This window comes from Schistocerca americana, chromosome 9, assembly GCF_021461395.2.
Source record: "Schistocerca americana isolate TAMUIC-IGC-003095 chromosome 9, iqSchAmer2.1, whole genome shotgun sequence".
Classification (NCBI taxonomy): domain Eukaryota; kingdom Metazoa; phylum Arthropoda; class Insecta; order Orthoptera; family Acrididae; genus Schistocerca; species Schistocerca americana.
Window position 1 is genome coordinate 141,783,572 of NC_060127.1, and position 22,227 is coordinate 141,805,798.

Below are 22,227 nucleotides of genomic sequence, written 5' to 3' on the forward strand. Positions count from 1 at the left end.
CCGAAAGCTGAAACAAATAATTTTAGTTCACTATTACCTGTCCGCTTCTTTGCGGTATGATTGGTTTCATTTAATGGAGTTTGAATGCGCCGCGGTAGCGGCTCGTTCGTTCGTAGTGCAGCTCTCCACAACGAATAATATTTAAATAGCTGAAAACGTCTTAAGAGGATGGGATAAAATACCAGGCAAGCTTATTACAAATCATAATGCAAGTTTTCATTAAGTAACTCTATTCAAAACATTTAGACAGATTAAATTATTACACACCTTTACAATGAGTACCTAATGGCAGCCGGCCGCGGTGGTCTCGCGGTTCTAGGCGCGCAGTCCGGAACCGTGCGACTGCTACGGTCGCAGCTTCGAATCCTGCCTCGGGCATGGATGTGTGTGATGTCCTTAGGTTAGCTAGGTTTAAGTAGTTCTAAGTTCTAGGGGACTAATGACCTCAGCAGTTGAGTCCCATAGTGCTCAGAGCCATTTGAACCATTTTTGAACCTAATGGCATATGTCTCTCAATCTTGACAACAGAATGCTACGCAAGCGTACAATATAACGTCACAGGCTCTTCCTACTCACGTAACTCCAAGAAGACGACAGAGAAATTAATGTTCGGTCACTACTATTTGTACTTGTTTGATATTTAATAAGTATCGTCTGTGGCGGTTTCAGTACTCGCCGGCACAGGTATTATCTTTAAAAAAAAATCAGTACATAATTCTATACAAGATCAAAACATAACACATAATGCTTTCTCTTTATTACATAAAGTTCACACAATCGTTGTCCACGCAATTACAATCATCCAGTTCAATTATTCTTTTCTCCTTTTTTTTACCACATGTAATATGTGTATAGCTAAGAGACGTTACAAACTCTAGGACTGTGTTCTAAGGATTACTGAGGTGAACACTAGTACAAGCTCCTAATATGGTGTACGCACAGTCCACCTGCATGTTCATCTGTTTGAAAGGACCCATGATCACACCAGACGCCCAAAAAGGGCTTGAAACGTTGTGTGATGTGGTTGGTGTCTGTGAGGTTAGTTTTTCGGTATAGCCATGATGCCCCTCGACCTTTTCCATCTGCTTGATCGTACACAAACACCATCTCAGGTTGTTCGCGACGTGAATACTGGACCATTCTACTGCTTACAATACGCTATGGCAATCACACAGCCTGCAGTCCACAAGGAACACACGGCACATACTCAGAGGAGCTTTCATTCGTCAGCGCTACCTACCGTGGCCACGGGACATTTACCGACAAATGTTGATGGGAATTTTTTACCTCGATTTCCAGTCAGGAATCCATCCCCGGAGTTTTCCTGTTTTATTTATGGTCAACTTGTATAAACAAAATTGTTGGAAGTGATCAGAATCAGCAAAAGATCTTGGCTGAGAAATGTGACCGAGCGAGGTGGCGCAGTGGTTAGACACTGGACTCGCATTCGGGAGGACGACGGTTCAATCCCGCGTCCGGCCATCCTGATTTAGGTTTTCCGTGATTTCCCTAAATCACTCCAGGCAAATGCCGGGATGGTTCCTCTGAAAAGGGCACGGCCGACTTCCTTCCCCATCCTTCCCTAATCCGATAAGACCGATGACCTCGCTGTCTGGTCTCCTTCCCCAAAACAACCCAACCCAACCTGAAGAGTGGCAGAAGAAGAGTGGTGGCTGAGAAATGTACTGCGCAGGAATTGTCTACAACAAGGGAAAATGAAATCAATGAGAGGAAGAGGAAAAGTGGGTACTGGAATGAGGAATGATAGACGACATTAGAAATGGGCGAAAAACACAAACGGACGAGAGAAGATGCTCGGACCAGGAGGCGATGGACAGCTTTCAGCTGAAACTTGCCATAAAACAAACGCGCTAAGGGGGGAAGGAGAATTCTCACGTTGAGGACTCTGGGTTCTGTTGCCACGAGGTTACCTGCGTGCGAAGTCGAACTCCCTGGCAGTCTCTGCGCGCCGAAACTCAACGAAAGATCGTGCGTCGCTCTCTATCGGACGCACGCGACCGTCTTACACGTTAGTGACAGAACAGCCGACCGATCTCAACAACGGGTCGGACAGTTTATTGTTTTTCGTTCAGTCGTTTCTTTTTCAGTTGAGTGAAACAACCCAGTTAAACCAGTCTCTGTTGCCACGTCAGCTATGTGAGTATTTTCACTCAGTCTCCGCGGTAGAGTGGTTTCCCTTAATGTGTGACAACCGACTGAAGCAAGTCTGGGTTTGGGTGACTTCGATTAGATACTTTTACAGTCCTTTCGGCTACACACGAACATTTACTAGGGTTGTCATCTTCTTTCGAGACAAATAAAGAAACTTTTTCGAGGAGAGGTGAATAAAAAGAATATTTCGAAAAATGGAGCATTTTAAAATTTTATGTATTTATTTACTTAAATAGGAGTTTTTTGCCTTTTGAAGCTAAATGCGAATTTCTAGCTTTTTTTTCAAATGTTGGTAACTGGTACTACATTAGAAATGTATGTTTCAATAAATAAACAACTCATACAGTGTAGGCTTTCACGGCCGGTGTTGTCTTCAGTTAAAACTTTCGGGCTGAGAGGCCGTGGTCGATGTATAAAATTTCGTTTCGTCACCATCTGCGAGAGACATTTTCTAAGGTCGTCCGGCTACTGCCCCTGAGGCTCCAGGTACTCCCGCATTTATAGAGCGCATAGAGGGCTCCACCATTCGTCACGTGATGACGACGGTATGGCTCTCTTTGGAAGGCGTCATCATTCTCTATTAAGAGTAATCGATTGTCATTCTGCTGGCCCAACGTCGACATTCCTATTTTGTCCAACTTTAAAACTTCCTCCTTTCTATTAAAATTATTATGGTGTTTGTAAATCTTTATTGCCTCTCTATACATGCGCGAATGATAATCGGATGTTCGTGCTAGAACGCTTGTCTCATTAAATTTAATTTCGTGGTTCCCATCTCGAAAAACATGCTCAGCTACGGCCGATTTTTCAATGTGTCCCAAGTGACAGTTTCTTTTATGTTCGGCTAAGCGGATGTTTACACTTCTTTTCGTTGTTCCAATGTATACTTGTCCACAACTGCACGGAATTTTGTATACCCCAGGTGTTGCTAGGGGGTCGGGCGTCTTTTGCAATTCTTAAATATGCCTTAATCTTCTTGGTGGGTCTGAAGATTGTTTCGATCCCATATATGACCAGAACTTTCCCGATACTGTCCGTGACTTTATTAATGAACCGTAGGAAAACTTTTCCAATGGGTGAAGGTTGTTTCTATGGACTTCTGGCTTCTTTTCTTCTTTGATGGAGGGCTCGACCAATTTTCTTGCTCCGTTTTTCATGAACGCTGACCGTAAGTGATTTAGTTCATCTTGCAAGTGAGCCGACTCGCAGATTTTGTTGGCTCTGTCCACCAAGGTTTTCATGACACCTCTTTTGTGCCTAGGATGATGGTTTGATTCCTTGTGGAGGTATCGATCCGTGTGAGTGTTCTTTCTATATACTTCGTGGCCCAGCGTCCAATCCACCCGTTTAATTACCGACATATCCAGGAAATTGAAGTGACCGTTGCTCTTTCTCCATCGTAAACTGTATCTTCGGATTAATACTGTTCAGATACACCAAGAAGACATTCAGCTCTTCGTCACCATGCGTCCACACTACAAATGTGTCATCAACATAGCGGCACCATTTAGCTGGCTGTTTACTAGCTGTCTGCAGCGCTCGCTGTTCGAAGATCTCCACAAATAAGTTGGCAACATCTGGGCGGAGAGGGCTTCCCATCGCCACCCCGTCGATCTGTTCGTAAAACTCATTGTTGTACTGGAAGTAAGTTGTCGTCAGGCAGTGTTTAAATACGTTTCTTTCCCCTCGACTATTATAACGGCCGTCTGGTCGTAACGCCCGAAATGCATATCCTCCTATTTTCATCTATTGTACTATAAGTTTTTTCCTTATTTTGTTACCTGAATATATGACATTTCTGTGTCTTTATATATTTTAATTGTTTTACAATTTGTATATATATATTTATGCATTTATGTCGATGTATAATTGGTTTGTTTTGTAAATATTATTTGTATTTTTTCGCTGGGTCTTGCCTAGGGAAAACTATGCTATCGAACGACTACATCGATAGGTCGTGTGGAGAACCAACGTGTTTAGGATCTTTGGTAGTGTTAACTCTGCCGCGTGGAGCGCGAGCAGAGAAGAGTCTGGCTGGAGTATGGCGGTGGAGCAGTTGTTTTGAGTGACGCTCCCGGGAATTGCCGCGCTTCCGGGGGTTTGGCAGCATGTAATTGCGCTCGACTTGCATGATAGGTTCTGGCACGGTGTCGCGGACGGGAAACATTAGCTGGCGCCGTTTCGCCTGGTGACCGTGTCGAGAAGAAGGCGCGCCAACATCCAGCTTCTGCAACAGCGACGGCCGACAATAAGTGATTGTCGCCACATCCTCGATCGACGACTTCAAACCTTCAATCAACCAACAAGGAAGACTGAAAGCACGTAAAGTTTTAGAACTATATGGCAGACATCAGCTTTTCAAACTGTTCCATTTGCATCACTAAAATACAGTAACTTAGCATGAACCTTTGTTGCTCATCGTCCCAATTGCATTACCAAGCAGGGCCCCTTCCTTTTCCGAAATGAACCCGTGTGTCGTTGATATTCAAACACCAGCATTAAAGTAATATCATTCTATTTCACTGCTTTAATTTCAAAGTTCAGTTAAAGTATTCATAGCTGGCTACAATATTTAGATTACACAAGCACAAATTAAGAGTGCGAGTGTTGTTACCATATTTTAGCTTACCTGTGACTGCAGCTCAGCTTGGTACATACTAAATTTTACTATTGTTAATTGTTCAAAATCATTTAATTCAAGTTCAAAGTTAAATCTCTTATTTCTAAATTGCGTAGATTCAAGTTGCTTTTGAGATGATTGTTGATGTAGCCCAAGAGTAACCTTATTTTATCTAATTTCGTAGTGCTTCAGAAACAAAGTTCACTATTAATTTCAGTCACTAAATTAACTTTCAATTCTCCGGTTTTATTAATTCTTTTGCCAAATTAAGTCAGAGTGTAGCCGAATTTATTACTTCTGACAAACATTCAGTTTTCACATAACATGTGTCAACCTTCAGTTGCCACGCTTTTAGTGCTAATTATATGTGCATGAAACTTTCTTTTTCAGTTAGTATACTAGTTGACCGTAATTTTCCCTAAATCTCAAATATCTAATTAACGCCAGTTATTTGTTAACGTAACGGCTGCACATTTACTTTCTTTATTAACTTTACCCTTTTTCAAAATTAATACCACCAATTCCATTTGAATTTTTCCTTTCATTTAGATGTAACCCTTCCTCCCTCTTTACCGATAGATTAACTTCAGTGACGATTGCTTTACCTTATTTCCGTTAGGTACACGCGGTTTAATTTTTCACTGTTATTAAGGTCGATAAGTGAGGGGGAGGTTACATGGTTTCTCTACAAGTTGGAAATAAACTTTTTCTCCCTGGATTTTATTCCTGGTACCTTAAGAATTTCAAAGAGAGTATTCCAGTCAGCACTGTCAAAAGCTTTCTCTAAGCCCACAAATGCTATAAATGTATCTTATAAGGTAAGACGTAGGGCCAGTATTGCCTGACGTGCTCCTACATTTCTTTGGAATAGAAATTGGTCTTCCTCAAGATCGGTTTTTACAAGTTTTTCATGCGACTGTAAAGAATTCGTGTTAGTATTTTGCATCTATTAATCTGATCGTTTGGTAACTCTCACACCTGTCAGGAACTGTTTTCTTTTGAATTGGAATTAGTACATTCCTCTCGAAGTCTGAGGGTATTTCGCCTGTATCATAAATCTTGCGCACCTGATGAAAAGTTTGGTCATGACTGGCTCTCCTAAGGCTATCGGTAGTTGTAACGGAATATCATTTACTCCTGGGGCCTTGTATCGACTTAGATCTTTTAGAGTTTGTCAAATTCTTCTCGCAATATCACATCTCCCTTCTCATCTTCATCTTCATTCACTTCCCTTTCCATACCATTGATTTCATCTCTCTTGTATAGACCCCTGTATACTCCTTCCACCTTTTAGCTTTCCCTTCTCTGCTTAGGACTGGTTGACCATCTGAGCTCTTGCTATTCATGCAGCTGTTCCTCTTTTCCCCAAAAGCCTCTTAAATTTTTCTGTAGGTGCCATCTATCTTTCCCTAGTGAAATATGCTTCTAAATCCTTACATTTGTTCCCCGGCCATTCCTGTTTAGTAATTTTGCACGTCCAGTCAATAACATTTTTTAAACGTTTATATTCTCTTTCGCCGCATTTATTTGCTGCATTTTTAAATTTTCTTCTTTCATCAGCTAAATTAAATGTCTCTTATGTTATCCAAGAATTCGTACTAAAGCTTGTCATTCTGTCTACTTGATCCGCTGCTGCCTTCACTATTTCATCTCTTAAAGTTACCCATTCGTCTTCTGGTGTATTCCTTTCGCCTGTTCTAGTCAGTCCTTGTATAATGCCCTCTCTGGAACTCTCAACAGCATCTGGTTCTTTCAGCTTATACAGGTTACATGTCCTTAATTCCCTATCTTTTCGCAATTTCTTCAGTTTTAATCTATGTTTCGTAAACAACAAATTGTGGTCAGAATCTACATCAGCCCTTGGAAACGTATTACAATTTAAAATCTGGTTCCTAAATCTCCGTCTCACTATTACATAATCAATTTGAAACCTTCTGCTGTCTCCAGGTCTCCTCCACGTATGCAATCTTCTTTTGCAATTCTTAAATCTAGTGTTAGCAATGATTAAATTATGCTCTGTGCAAAATTCTACCAGGTGGATTCCTCTTTAATTCCTTTCCCCAGTCCATATTCACCTACTATTTTTCTTTCTTATATTACTATCAAGTCTCAGTCCCCCCGTCACTATTGAATTTTCTTCTCCTTTAACTATCTGAATAATTTCTGTTATCTCATCATACATTTCTTAAGTCTCTCCATCATATCTGAAGCTAGTTGGCATGTAAACCTGTAATGTTGCGGTAGGCGTGGTTTTCGCGTCTATGTAGACTACAATAATGAGTTCACTATGATGGTCCCAGTGGTTTACCCACATCCCTATTTTCCTTTTCATTATTAAAGTTTCTCCTTCATTACCCCTATTTATTTGTGTTTATAACCCTGTATTCACCTGACCAGAAGTCCTGTTCCTCCTGCCACCGAACGTCACCAATTACCACTATAACTTCAACCTACCCATTTTCCTTTTCAAATAGCCTAACCTAACTGCCCGATTAAGAGATATTCCACGCTCCGATCCATAGAATGACAGTTTTGTTTTTTCTAATAAAGGCATTTTCCTGAGTAGTCTTCGCCCAGAGATCCGAATGTGGTACTATTTTACCACCATAATATTTTACCCAAGGGGACACCATCATTATTTAACAACACAGCGTGTCCTGGGGAAAATTGCGGCTGTACTTTCCCCCGCTTTCAGCCGTTCGCAGTACCATCACAGCAAGGTGATTTGGTTGATGTTACAAGGCACCATGGCGTTAAATATGAATTTTTGGCTTTTTCAAATGTTGGTAACTGGTACTACATTACAATCGTATTTTTCAGTAAATGAACAACTATTTTTCTAGAATGAGATTTTCACTCTGCAGCGGAGTGTGCACTGAATATGAAACTTCCTGGAAGATTAAAACTGTGTGCCTGACCGAGACATGAACTCGGGACTTTTGACTTTCGCGGGCAAGTGCTCTACCATCTGAGTTACCCAAGCACGACTCACACCCCGTCCTCACAGCTTTACTTCTGCCAGTACCTCGTCTCCTACTTTCCAGAAGCTCTCCTGCGCAGCCGATACGTAAAGCTACAACCGAATGAGTCGACTGTTTTCCAGCGACCGACTGACTCGATTCTTTCCATCCGGTTGTTCCCACCACCGTGGCCGCTCTGGTCTGCGTGCGCCGACCGCAGACATAGCTAACAGCGGCGCGGTCGGCGCTGCACGCATTAAGGCCGGTTCCCACTAGAGCGCGGCAGCGCGGCGTGCGGCAACGGCAGCGGCAAGCGTTTTCCACGTTGACGTGGTGGCTCGCGGAATTGGCGTTCCCACCTGGAAGCGGCAGACGCTAGCGGTAGCCAATGACGGACAGCCACTGAGGTACGGGGCGGGACCCACTGAAACGCCCGGTGCGTTTGATTAACTGTATCTTACACCTACATGAAGGAAAGACAAAGTTGGGTGAAGACATACCAATTTTTCATTTTCTGTACAATGTACTCATTCACATATTTCATTATTCATGTTTTCTCATTTCAACATAAACAGATTTCATGACTACCGTTCATGATTGTTCACTATCCCCTAACACATTGAAACAATGTACGATAAAAGAGATTATTCAGATAGTTAAGCGAGACAAAAATTTAAAATGTGATACGGTAGCAGGTACACGAAAACAGTAAGAACACAAAGGGTAGGTGGAAGGGATGAAAGTGGAAGCCACCTGATAGAATTTCCCACAGAGCATAATGTAATCATCGCCAGCACCTTGCTTAAGAATCACGAAAGAATAATATAAATTTGGAACAGAGTTTTCGAAACCAGATTCTAAATTGTAAGGTATTTCCTGGTGCAGACGCAAACCTGACTGAAGACTGTCAATAGCAAGAAAACCGTTCTGAAAAAGAAAATTTCTTCACATCGAATATAAATTCTAATGGTTGGATACTATTTTACAAAGGTATTTGTGTGGAGTGCAGCCTTGTATGTAAGTGAAATGTGGACGATGAACAGTTCTGTCAAGAAGACAATGGATGCTTTCAAAACGTGGTGATCAATAAGAATGCTGAAGATTAGATACGAGGATCGTGTGACTAAAGAAGAAGTACGGAACTAAATAGAGGAGGAAGAGGAAATTACAGCACAACCTTGACAACAATAGGGGTTAGTTGACAGGACGTATTATGGGGCGTCAAAGAGTGAGGACAAAGGGGTTGGGTGATAGTATTCTGATAATAATCATCTGTTGAAATGCTATTCTACTATTTTATCTATTACTGTAAGCAGTGAACTTACTCTTCCATGCACTCCTCCACAAAACATTCAAACCAAAACTGAAATCAGCTGAACACCAAATCTTTCAACCACTGTCTGACAACTACTGGATTTACTTTCAACTTTCTATAATTATCACTGGCTAGCCACACATACATACAGATATAAAGAGAACAAAAATAAACAAACATGAGTTTTCAGCGTATAATTCTGCAGATTGGCAACATGTACATAAACAAACCAGACAGGAAGGGACATGAGGTGAACACACTGTAGTTACGACTTCAAATCAGAGTTTTCGGTAAAACGTCTACAGCTAGTGACAGAAGAAAAAAGAGCGAACATGAAAATGTGCTTATGTTCCATAATCTAAGTTTTAGTTCAACCTCCAGCATGTGACCAGGTGAGGCGAAACGTATATGTCCGCCAAAAACTCGATTCACTGTAAGTAATCAGTCATCCACGTAAAAAAAGATGTGAACTGTTTTATAATCTGCAAGTATCACATATAAAAACAAAACTGAATCATTCTAGATTCCACCGAAGATGCCTTAAAGTAAAAGGCGAAACGCTCGTTGAATCAGTAAAGTTCACTGGATAAAGAAAAATAAGTTTGTTACTTACCGAAGGAAATAATCAATAGCTGTAGATATTTAGTAAATTATATTTTATGACATACCAGCAAATTAGTTTCGGTTTAACTTCTCATTCCACATGCTATTAAATGCTGTTTAAAACAATTCATCTATCCCTTCTGAAAAACTGTAGTTACTTTCATATCTCGGTAGATAAACAGATTTAGGATATTTATCATGCGACGAAATACATGACTTTCCACAAGTTATAGTTTGCAAAAAAAAAAAAAAAAAAAAAAAAACACGTTTCGATTTCTTGAACCGTTTACGAAATTTGCGGTTGATACAACCACACGGTTTACGACGAGCACGGCACGCGCGATCACGGCACAGCCCGTCCGCCGACATATCATTCAATATCTCGAGAACGGTGATAGCTATCGATCTGCTCTCACCTTTAAAAACAATTTCGATATGTTGACTAAATTTCATACGCAATAATGTATTACCTAAAATGAACTGTACGCAAAGTTCACGCAATGCGTTTTTACCTCTGCACACTCATTCAAATTTCGTGTAAACGTTTACGTAAATGCGATACAGCAAGTAACCGTGACGAATAACGAAAAGAAATTCGGTCCTTTATCGAGAGAAGATATCAGGCTGTAACATGACCAAGAATCAAATTTTTCTACCTAATAGTTTCCTTGGAATCGGATGATAAGTATTTCATAGCTGCCGCCGCGTCCGCGCCAGCGGTTCAGCGAAAGTTCGTGTGGCCCAGGGTTCCGTACCTGACGTCACACTCAGCGCGTTCTGTAATTGGCGGCGCGCACCTGGAGCGCGGCACGCGGCAGCGGAAGCGGTTCGACATGGTCAAACCGCGACGCAGAGCCCGCCGCGCCTTGCCGCTGACGCCATTTCCATGGCAACCACGCCGCTGACGCGCCGTTTTGACGCGCGGCAGCCCTAGTGGGAACCGGCCTTTAAGGCCTTTAAGGCCGGTTCCCACTAGGGCTGCCGCGCGTCAAAACGGCGCGTCAGCGGCGTGGTTGCCATGGAAATGGCGTCAGCGGCAAGGCGCGGCGGGCTCTGCGTCGCGGTTTGACCATGTCGAACCGCTTCCGCTGCCGCGTGCCGCGCTCCAGGTGCGCGCCGCCAATCACAGAACGCGCTGAGCGTGACGCCAGGTACGGACTCCCGGGCCACACGAACTTTCGCCGAAGCGCTGGCGCGGACGCGGCGGCAGCTATGAAATACTTATCATCCGATTCCAAGGAAACTATTCGGTAGAAAAATTTGATTCTTGGGCATGTTACAGCCTGATATCTTCTCTCGATAAAGGACCGAATTTCTTTTCGTTATTCGTCGTGGTTACTTGCTGTATCGCATTTACGTAAACCTTTACACGAAATTTTAATGAGAGTGCAGAGGTAAAAACGCATTGCGTGGACTTTGCGTACAGTTCATTTTAGGTAATACATTATTGCGTATGAAATTTAGTCAACATATCGAAATTGTTTTTAAAGCTGAGAGCAGATCGATAGCTATCACCGTTCTCGAGATATTGTCTGATATGTCGGCAGACGGGCTATGCCGTGACCGCGCGCGGGTTGCTCGGCGACGCGATCGGTACTTCGTCCTGCTCGTCGTAAACCATGTGGTTGTATCAACCGCAAATTTCGTAAACGGTTCAAGAAATCGAAATGTTTTTTTTTTTTTTTTTTTTTTTTTCTTTGGAAAACGATAACTTGTGAAAAGTCATGTATTTCGTCGCATGATAAATATCCTAAATCTGTTTATCTACCAAGATATGAAAGTAACTACAGTTTTTCGGAAGGGATAGATGAATTTTTTTAAGTGGCATTAATAGCATGTCGAATGAGAAGTTAAACCGAAACTAATTTGCTGGTACGTCATAAGATGTAATTTACTAAATATGTAGAGCTATTGATTATTTCCTTTCTTTTTTCTTTATCCAGTGTACTTTACTGATTCAAGACGCGTTTCGCCTTTTACTTTAAGGCATCTTCGGTGGAATCTAGAATGACTCAGTTTTGTTTTGATCTGTGATACTTGGAGATTATAAAACAGTTCACATCTTTGTTTACGTGAATGACTGATTACTTACAGTGAATTGAGTTTTTGGCGGACATATACGTTTCCCCTCACCTGCTCACATGCTGGAGGTTGAACTAAAACTTAGATTATGGAACATAAGCACATTTTCATGTTTGCTCTTTTTTCTTCTGTCACTAGCAGTAGACGTTTTACCGAAATCTCTGATTTAAAGTCGTAACTACAGTGTGTTCACCTCATGTCCCTTCCTGTCTGGTTTGTTTATGTACATGTTGCCAACCTGCAGAATTATATGCTGAAAACTAATGTTTGTTTATTTTTGTTCTCCTTATATCTGTATGTGCGTGTGGCTAGCCAGTGATAGTTATAGAAAGTTGAAAGTGAATCCAGTAGTTGTCAGACAGTGGTTGAAAGATTTGGTGTTCAGCTGATTTCAGTTTTGGTTTAAATGTTTTAAGGAGTGCATGGAAGAGTAAATCCACTGCTTACATTAATAGATAAAATAGTAGAATAGTATTTCAACAGATGATTATTATCAGAATACTATCATCCAACCCCTTTGTCCTCACTCTTTGATGCCCCACAATACGCCCTGTCAACTAACCCCTATTGTCGTCAAAGTTGTACCGTAATTTCCTCTTCCTCCTCTATTTAATTCCGTACCTCTTCTTTAGTCACACGATCCTCGTATCTAAAGTTCAGCATTCTTATGAATCACCACGTTTTGAAAGCGTCCATTGTCTTCTTGACAGAAGTGTTCATCGTCCACGTTTCACTTACATTCGAGGCTGCACTCCACACAAATACCTTTGTAAAATAGTATCCAACCATTAGCATTTATATTCGGTGTGAACAAATTTTCATTTTCAGAACGCTTTTCTTGCTATTGACAGTCTTCAGTCAGGTTTGCGTCTGCACCAGGCAATGCCTTACAATTTAAAATCTGGTTTCGAAAACTGTTCCAAATATATATTATTCTTTCGTGATTCTTAAGCAAGGTGCTGGCGATGATTACATTATGCTCTGTGGGAAATTCTATCAGGTGGCTTCCACTTTCATCCCTTCCACCTAGCCTTTGTGTTCTTACTGTTTTCGTGTACCTGCTACCGTATCACATTTTAAATTTTAGTCTCGCTTAACTATCTGAATAATCTCTTTTGTCGTACATTGTTTCAATGTGTTAGGAGATAGTGAACAATCGTGAACGGCAGTCATGAAATCTGTTTATGGTGAAATGAGAAAACATGAATAATGAAATATGTGAAAGAGTACATTGTACAGAAAATGAAAAATTGGTATGTCTTCACCCAACTTCGTCTTTCCTTCATGTAGGTGTAAGACATAGCTAATCAAACGCACCGCGCGTTTCAGTGGGTCCTGCCCCGTACCTCAGTGGCTGTCCGTCATTGGCTACCGCTAGCGTCTGCCGCTTCCAGATGGGAACGCCAATTCCGCGAGCCGCCGCGTCAAAGCGGAAAACGCTTGCCGCTGCCGCTGCCGCACGACGCGCTGCCGCGCTCTAGTGGGAACCGGCCTTTAAGGCCGGTTCCCACTACGGCTGCCGCACGTCAAAACCGCGCGTCAGCGGCGTGGTTGCCATGGGAATGGCGTCGGCGGCAAGGCCCGGTGGGCTCTGCGTCGCGGTTTGACCATGTCGAACCGCTTCCGCTGCCACGTGCCGCGCTCCAGGTGCGCGCCGCCAATCACAGAACGCGCTGAGCGTGACGTCAGGTACGGAACCCCGGGCCACACGAACTTTCGCCGAACCGCTGGCGCGGCCGCGGCGGCAGCTATGAAATACTTATCATCCGATTCCAAGGAAACTATTAGGTAGAAAAATTTGATTCTTGGTCATGTTACAGCCTGATATCTTCTCTCGATAAAGGACCGAATTTCTTTTCGTTATTCGTCGTGGTTACTTGCTGTATCACATTTACGTAAACCTTTACACGAAATTTGAATGAGTGTGCAGAGGTAAAAACGCGTTGCGTGGACTTTGCGTACAGTTCATTTTAGGTAATACATTATTGCATATGAAATTTAGTCAACATATCGAAATTGTTTTTAAAGGTGAGATCAGATCGATAGCTATCACCGTTCTCGAGATATTGAATGATATGTCGGCGGACGGGCTGTGCCGTGACTTTGCGCGGGTTGCTCGCGGCGCGACCGGTACTTCGTCCTGCTCGTCGTAAACCGTGTGGTTGTATCAACCGCAAATTTCGAAAACGGTTCAAGAAATCGAAACGTGTTTTTTTTTGCAAACGATAACTTGTGAAAAGTCATGTATTTCGTCGCATGATAAATATCCTAAATCTGTTTATCTACCGAGATATGAAAGTAACTACAGTTTTTTCGGAAGGTATAGATGAATTGTTTTAAACAGCATTTAATAGCATGTGGAACGAGAAGTTAAACCGAAACTAATTTGCTGGTATGTCATAAAATGTAATTTACTAAATATCTACAGCTATTGATTATTTCCTTTGGTAAGTAACAAACTTTTTTTTCTTTATCCAGTGAACTTTACTGATTCAACGCGCATTTTCCCTTTTACTTTAAGGCATCTTCGGTGGAATCTAGAATGATTCTGTTTTGTTTTGATATGTGATACTTGCAGATTATAAAACAGTTCACATCTTTTTTTACGTGAATGACTGATTACTTACAGTGAATCGAGTTTTTGGCGGACATATATGTTTCGCCTCACCTGGTCACATGCTGGAGGTTGAACTAAAACTTAGATTATGGAACATAAGCACATTTTCATGTTCGCTCTTTTTTCTTCTGTCACTAGCTGTAGACGTTTTACCGAAAACTCTGATTTGAAGTCGTAACTACAGTGTGTTCACCTCATGTCCCTTCCTGTCTGGTTTGATTATGTACATGTTGCCAATCTGCAGAATTATATGCTGAAAACTATTGTTTGTTTATTTTTGTTCTCTTTATATCTGTATGTATGTGTGGCTAGCCATTGATAATTATAGAAAGTTGAAAGTAAATCCAGTAGTTGTCAGACAGTGGTTGAAAGATTTGGTGTTCAGCTGATTTCAGTTTTGGTTTAAATGTTTTGTGGAGTAGTGCATGGAAGAGTAAATTCACTGCTTACAGTAATAGATAAAATAGTAGAATAGCATTTCAACAGATGATTATTATCAGAATACTATCACCCAACCCCGTTGTCCTCACTCTTTGACGCCCCGTAATACGTCCTGTCAACTAACCCCTATTGTTGTCAAGGTTGTGCCATAATTTTCTCTTCCTCCTCTATTTAATTCCGTACTTCTTCTTTAGTCACACGATCCTCGTATCTAATCTTCAGCATTCTTGTTGATCACCACGTTTTGAAAACGTCCATTGTCTTCTTGACAGAACTGTTTATCGTCCACATTTCACTTACATACAAGGCTGCACTCCACACAGATACCTTTGTAAAATAGTATCCAACCATTAGAATTTATATTCGATGTGAAGAAATTTTCTTTTTCAGAACGCTTTTTTTGCTATTGACAGTCTTCAGTCAGGTTTGCGTCTGCACCAGGAAATACCTTACAATTTAAAATCTGGTTTCGAAAACTCTGTTCCAAATTTATATTATTCTTTCGTGATTCTTAAGCAAGGTGCTGGCGATGATTACATTATGCTCTGTGGAAAATTCTATCAGGTGGCTTCCACTTTCATCCCTTCCACCTAGCCTTTGTGTTCTTACTGTTTTCGTGTACCTGCTACCGTATCACATTTTGAATTTTTGTCTTGCTTAACTATCTGAATAATCTCTTTTATCGTACATTGTTTCAATGTGTTAGGGGATAGTGAACAATCATGAACGGTAGTCATGACATCTGTTTATGTTGAAATGAGAAAACATGAATAATGAAATATGTGAAAGAGTACATTGTACAGAAAATGAAAAATTGGTATGTCTTCACCCAGCTTTGTCTTTCCTTCATGTAGGTGTAAGATATCGTTATTCAAACACACCGGTCGTTTCGGTGGGTCCCAGCCCGTACCTCAGTGGCTGTCCGTCACTGGCTACCGCTAGCGTCTGCCGCTTCCAGGTGGGAACGCCAATTCCGCGAGCCGCCGCGTCAAAGCGGAAAACGCTTGCCGCTGCCGTTGCCGCACGCCGCACTGCCGCGCTCTAGTGGGAACCGGTTCCCACTAGGGCTGCCGCGCGTCAAAACCGCGCGTCAGTGGCGTGGTTGCCATGGAAATGGCGTCGGCGGCAAGGCGCGGCGGGCTCTGCGTTGCGGTTTGACCATGTCGAACCGCTTCCGCTGCCACGTGCCGCGCTCCAGGTGCGCGCCGCCAATCACAGAACGCGCTGAGTGTGACGTCAGGTACGGACCCCCGGGCCACACGAACTTTCGCCGAACCGCTGGCGCAGACGCGGCGGCAGCTATGAAATACTTATCATCCGATTCCAAGGAAACTATTAGGTAGAAAAATTTGATTCTTGGGCATGTTACAGCCTGATATCTTCTCTCGATAAAGGACCGAATTTCTTTTCTTTATTCGTCGTGCTTACTTGCTGTATCGCATTTACGTAAACCTTTACACGAAATTTGAATGAGTGTGCAGAGGTGAAAACGCATTGCGTGGACTTTGCGTACAGTTCATTTTAGGTAACACATTATTGCGTATGAAATTTAGTCAACATATCGAAATTGTTTTTAAAGCTGAGAGCAGAACGATAGCTATCACCGTTCTCGAGATATTGGATGATATGTCAGCGGACGGGCTGTGCGGTGACCGCGCGCGGGTCGCTCGCTACGCGACCAATACTTTCGTCCTGCTCGTCGTAAACCAAGTGGTTGTATCAACTGCAAATTTCGTAAACGGTTCAAGAAATCGAAACGCGTTTTTTTGCAAACGATAACTTGTAAAAACTCATGTATTTCATCGCATGATAAATATCCAAAACCTGTTTAACTACCAAGATATGAAAGAAACTACAGTTTTTTCGGAAGGGATAGATGATTTTTTTAAACAGCATTTAATAGCATGTGTAATGAGAACTTAAACCGAGACTAATTTGCTGGTATGTCATAAGATGTAATTTGCTAATTATCTACAGCTATTGACTATTTCCTTTGGAAGTAACAATCGTTTTTTTCTTTATCCAGTCTACTTTATTGGTTCAAGACGCGTTTCGCCTTTTGTTTTAAGGCATCTTCGGTGGAATCTAGAATGATTCAGTTTTGTTTTGATATGTGATACTTGCAGATCATAAAACAGTTCACATTTTTTTTACGTGAATAATTGATTACTTACAGTGAATCGAGTTTTTGGCGGACATCTGCGTTTCCCCTCACCTGGTCACATGCTGGAGGTTGAACTAAAACTTAGATTATGGAACATAAGCACATTTTCATGTTCTTTTTTTTTTCTCCTGTGACTAGCTGTAGACATTTTACCGAAAACACTGATTTGAAGTCGTAACTACAGTGTGTTCACCTCATGTCCCTTCCTGTTTGGCTTGTTTATGTACATGTTGCCAACCTAAAGAATTATATGCTGAAAACTAATGTTTGTTTATTTTTGTTCTCCTTATATCTGTATGTGTGTGTGGCTAGCCAGTGATGGTTATAGAAAGTTGAAAGTGAATGCAGTAGTTGTCAGACAGTGGTTGAAAGGTTTGGTGTTGAGCTGATTTCAGTTTTGGTTTAAATGTTTTGTGGAGTAGTGCATGGAAGAGTAAATTCACTGCTTATATTAATAGATAAAATAGTAGAATAGCATTTCAACAGATGATTATTATCAGAATACTATCACCCAACCCCTTTTGTCCTCAATCTTTGATGCCTCATAATATGTCCTGTCAACTTACCCCTCTTCCTCCTCTATTTAATTCCGTACCTCTTCTTTAGTTACATGATCCTCATATCTAATCTTCAGCATTCTTATTGATCACCACGTTTTGAAAGCGTCCATTGTCTTCTTGACAGAACTGTTCATCGCCCACGTTTCACTTACATTCAAGGCTGCACTCCACACAAATACCGCACTCCACACAAATACCTTTGTAAAATAGTATCCAGTCATTAGAATTTATATTCGATGTGAACAAATTTTCTTTTTCAGAACGCTTTTGTTGCTATTCACAGTCTTCATTTTATATCCTCTCTACTTCTGCCTTCTCAATTACTGCTTCCCTTTCAAGTCACTCAAGTTTTAGGAATGCAATTTGGTTTCTGTACAAGTTGTAGATAATCTTGTGGCCCTGTGTTTTATCGATGACATCTCCAGTGGTTCAAGGAATGTTTTAATTAAGATTGTCAAAACCTTTCTCTTAACATGCAAATGCTATAAACACAGTTTCGCAGTTCTTCAGTGTGTCTACTTAGCTAAGTGGTAGGATCAGTATTGCCTTGTGTGTTCAGACATCTCACAGGAATCTAACATCGTGCTTATGTTAGTTTGTACAACCCCTCCCCCTCTCCTCTCTACATATTCCTTCCACTTTCTAGCCTTCTCTTATTTGCTTAGTTCTGACTTGCCAAATGAGTTCTTGACAGTTGCTTCTCCTTTGAGCAAAGTTTACTTTGTTCTTTCTCATTTTCATTCCCTTATGTTTTCCAAGTGCAAAATTGCGCTGCAATTTTGGACTTTCTGTCAACGTCATGTTTAGACATTTCTATTTCCTATGGCCTACTTTATTTGCTGCATTTTTATATTTTTCCCTCGTATCAAATTTAATATATCACGTTTTATCTAACGATTTCTACTGTACCTTCTTCCCGTTCACATACTCTGCTGCACTGACCACTTCTTCTCTCAAAGATATCCATTCGTATTCTAGCAGATTCCTTCCTCTGTTTCAGTCAGTCGTTGCATTACGGTAACTTTAAGATTATCGAATAACTGTGGGTCTTGACTTATTCAAGTTCCATTTCCTTAATTTGCCACCATTTACTGTTTCTTTAGTTGTAAACCGCAGCTCGTAACCAATAAATTATTGTAGGTTTGCGTCTGCACCAGGAAATGTCTTATAATTTAAAATCTGGTTTCGAAAACTTTGTTCCAAATATGTATTATTCTTTCAAGCAAGGTGCTGGCGATGATTACATTATGCTCTGTGCGAAATTCTATGTGGTGGCTTCCACTTTCATCCCTTCCCCCCAAGCCTTTGTGTTTTCTTGTACCTGCTACCGTATCACATTTTAAATTTTTGTCTCGCTTAACTATCTGAATAATCTCTTTTGTCGTACATTGTTTCAATGTGTTAGGAGATAGTGAACAATCATGAGCGGTAGTCATCAAATCTGTTTATGTTGAAATGAGAAAACATGAATAATGAAATATGTGAAAGAGTACATTGTACAGAAAATGAAAAATTGGTATGTCTTCACCCAACTTCGTCTTTCCTTGATTCAGGTGTAAGATATAGTTATTCAAACACACCGGTCGTTTCGGTGGTTCCCACCCCGTACCTCAGTGGCTGTCCGTCATTGCCTACCGCTAGCGTCTGCAGCTTCCAGATGGGAACGCCAATTCCGCGAGCCGCCGCGCTAAAGCGGAAAACGCTTGCCGCTGCCGTTGCCGCATGCCGCGCTGCCGCGCTCTAGTGGGAACCGGCCTTTACGCGGGTCCCCCCTGGTGGCAGGCATCGCGCAACTCGTCACGTGCTGCGTCAGCCAGGCTAGCTGTGCCCGCGTCCCTCCACACTGCAGCCTGCGTTCCCTCTTCGCGGACGTCCTTCACACGGTGAGTGAGCAGCTTTCGCAGGATGCTACGCGACTAACCTCAAGCGCCTGCCAGTCCAAGTTTTCTAGCCTCTCCGTACCGATCCTCAGTTGGTCATACAAACCTGTCAACGTTCGTGCCGCTCTTCTTTGCGTAAATTATCAGTTGGAAGTGTACGATATTGTAAATGTTCATCGACAAGGGATTTCAAATTGATTCCGTGCTTTTACATTTCCAGAAGGCTTTTGATACTGTACCTCACGTGCGGCGTGTAACGAAATTACTTGCCAATGGAATATCATCTTCTCAGAGTTGAAACTAATCATATGACAATAACATCAATATATAAGCCTCCAAATACACCATTCGAATATGAGCTGCCGCGCAATAATCCCCTTCCCAAGGGCAGTATTGTAATGGGTGACTTCAATAGTCACCATACACGCTGGGGATACAATGAATCTAATGAAGACGGACTCAAGGTGGAGACATGGGCAGATGCTGAGTCACTCTGTCTCATACACGACGCCAAACTCCCCCCATCTTTTAACAGCAGCAGGTGGCAAAGGGGATACAACCCTGACCTCATCTTCGTCAGCCAGAACTTGGTAACTGAGTGCGTGAAAGATGTCCTGGGTCCTATTCCACACTCCCAACATAGACCCATCAAACTCACAGTTACTTCAGCAGTGGTGCCAGTGCGGATTCCATTTCGACGAAGATTTAATTTCAAGAGGGCAAACTGGGAAGGTTTCGCAATTGGAATCGACGAAAAGCTGCAAACTCTAGAACCAACACCCAGCAACTACGATAAGTTAATAGAAATCGTCCAGAATGTATCAAGAAAGTCTATCCCTAGGGGCTGCAGAACTGAGTTTGTACCGGGCCTAACGAAAGACAGCCTGCAATTATACGATCCATATAAGCAAAAGTATGAGGAGAACCCATTCTCTGAAGAAACTCTTGAACTTGCAAATGCACTTACCGACCAGCTAATCGAGAAGCGCCGAGAAGAATGGCAACATCTAATTGAAAGTGTAGACATGAAACATTCTAGCCGGATTGCCTGGAAGACAATTAAGAAGCTAAATAATGACCCTAAGCAGCAAACGGAAGCACCAAGAGTAACAGCCAAACAAATAGCGCACCAACTCGTTCTTAATGGGCAAACGAAGACTCCAGCAAAAACCATCCCAATAAGAAGTGGCGAAAGTGACACGAACTACTACAGCCGTCCATTTACCATCGAAGAGCTAGAGTCCGCACTTAAATCTCTGAAACCTGGCAAAGCAGCAGGGCTAGACGACCTTAGGAATGAACAGATCCTTAAATTTGGTGAGTACACGAAAAACTGGCTGCTCCTACTTTTCAATACCTGTATCCGGCTAAACAACATCCCGAAAATCTGGAGAAAGGGCAAGGTCATAGCCATTCCAAAACCCGGCAAACCATTGGACGAGCCAAAAAATTTCAGACCGGTAACACTACTTTGCTGCTTGTACAACGTGTTCGTGCGCATGCTGCTGAATCGACTTGTGCCTAATATTGATCATCAGATAATTCCGGAACAGGCGGGGTTTCGCCCTGAGAAAACTTGCACTGGACAGGTCTTGAATCTTACCCAGTTCATAGAGAATGGGTACGAGAACCGTCTAATTACTGGTGCCGTACTTGTCGTCCTCTCATCCGCATTCGACACTGTTAATCACAAACTGCTGCTCACTAAAATATACGCTATGACTAATGATTTCGGGCTGATACAAATTGTATCAACTCTTCTCAGCAACAGACGGTTCATCGTAAACCTAGGAGGGAAGCGAAGCCGATGGCGTATCCAGAAAAATGGACTACCCCAAGGCAGTGTCCTCGCACCCACTCTTTTCAACATATATGTGAATGATCAACCAGTTGTACCAGGGACTAGGAGCTTTCCTTACGCGGACGATCTTGCAATAGCCGTGCAGGGTCGGAACTGTAATGACATAGAAATTAGCCTTACGAATGCCCTCAACGGTCTAACGCCATACTACGAAGCCAACTGCCTACGCCCGAACGCAGCAAAAACATTATCCTGCCTATTCCATCTTCGAAACCGAGACGCCAAACATATCCTAAACATCACGTGGAACACCCAGCGGATCGCGTTCAGCAGCACTCCTTGTTATTTATGCGTCACCCTTGATCGCACACATACATACAGACATCATTTAGACAAGGTCAGGGGTAAACTATTAACAAGAAACAACCTCCTGGGCAAGCTCACCTCCACAAAATGGGGTGCCGACCCACATACTTTACGTACGTCGGCACTTGCACTCTGCTACTCGGTTGCTGAATACGCTGCCCCAGTTTGGGAAAGATCAGCGCATGCGAAACGAGTGGATCCTCTGCTGAACGATGCCTGTCGCGTAATCACGGGATGCCTAAGACCCACCCCGGTTAGCCACCTTTACTTGCTTAGTGGCATAGCTCCACCCAACATCAGACGAGCTATAGCAAGCGAAGCAGAGCGCCTCAAGCAGCTGCGCGACCAGCGCCATCCTCTATTCGGACAAAACCCTCCACACACACGTCTAAAATCAAGACGAAGTTTCCTCACCTCAGTTCAACCGCTCGAAACCTCAAAACAAAAGGCCAGATTGTCAAAATGGCAAGCAACATTGCCTGCGGGAGACCAGGCACCTCTAATCTCACCCAACGAACAATTGGCCTCTGGAAATGAACTAAAATGGCCATTATGGAGAACCCTCAACCACCTACGAACTGGGGTGGGCAGATGCAACGTAAACATGTGCAAATGGGGATACCGAGACGGGACGGACACGTGCCAG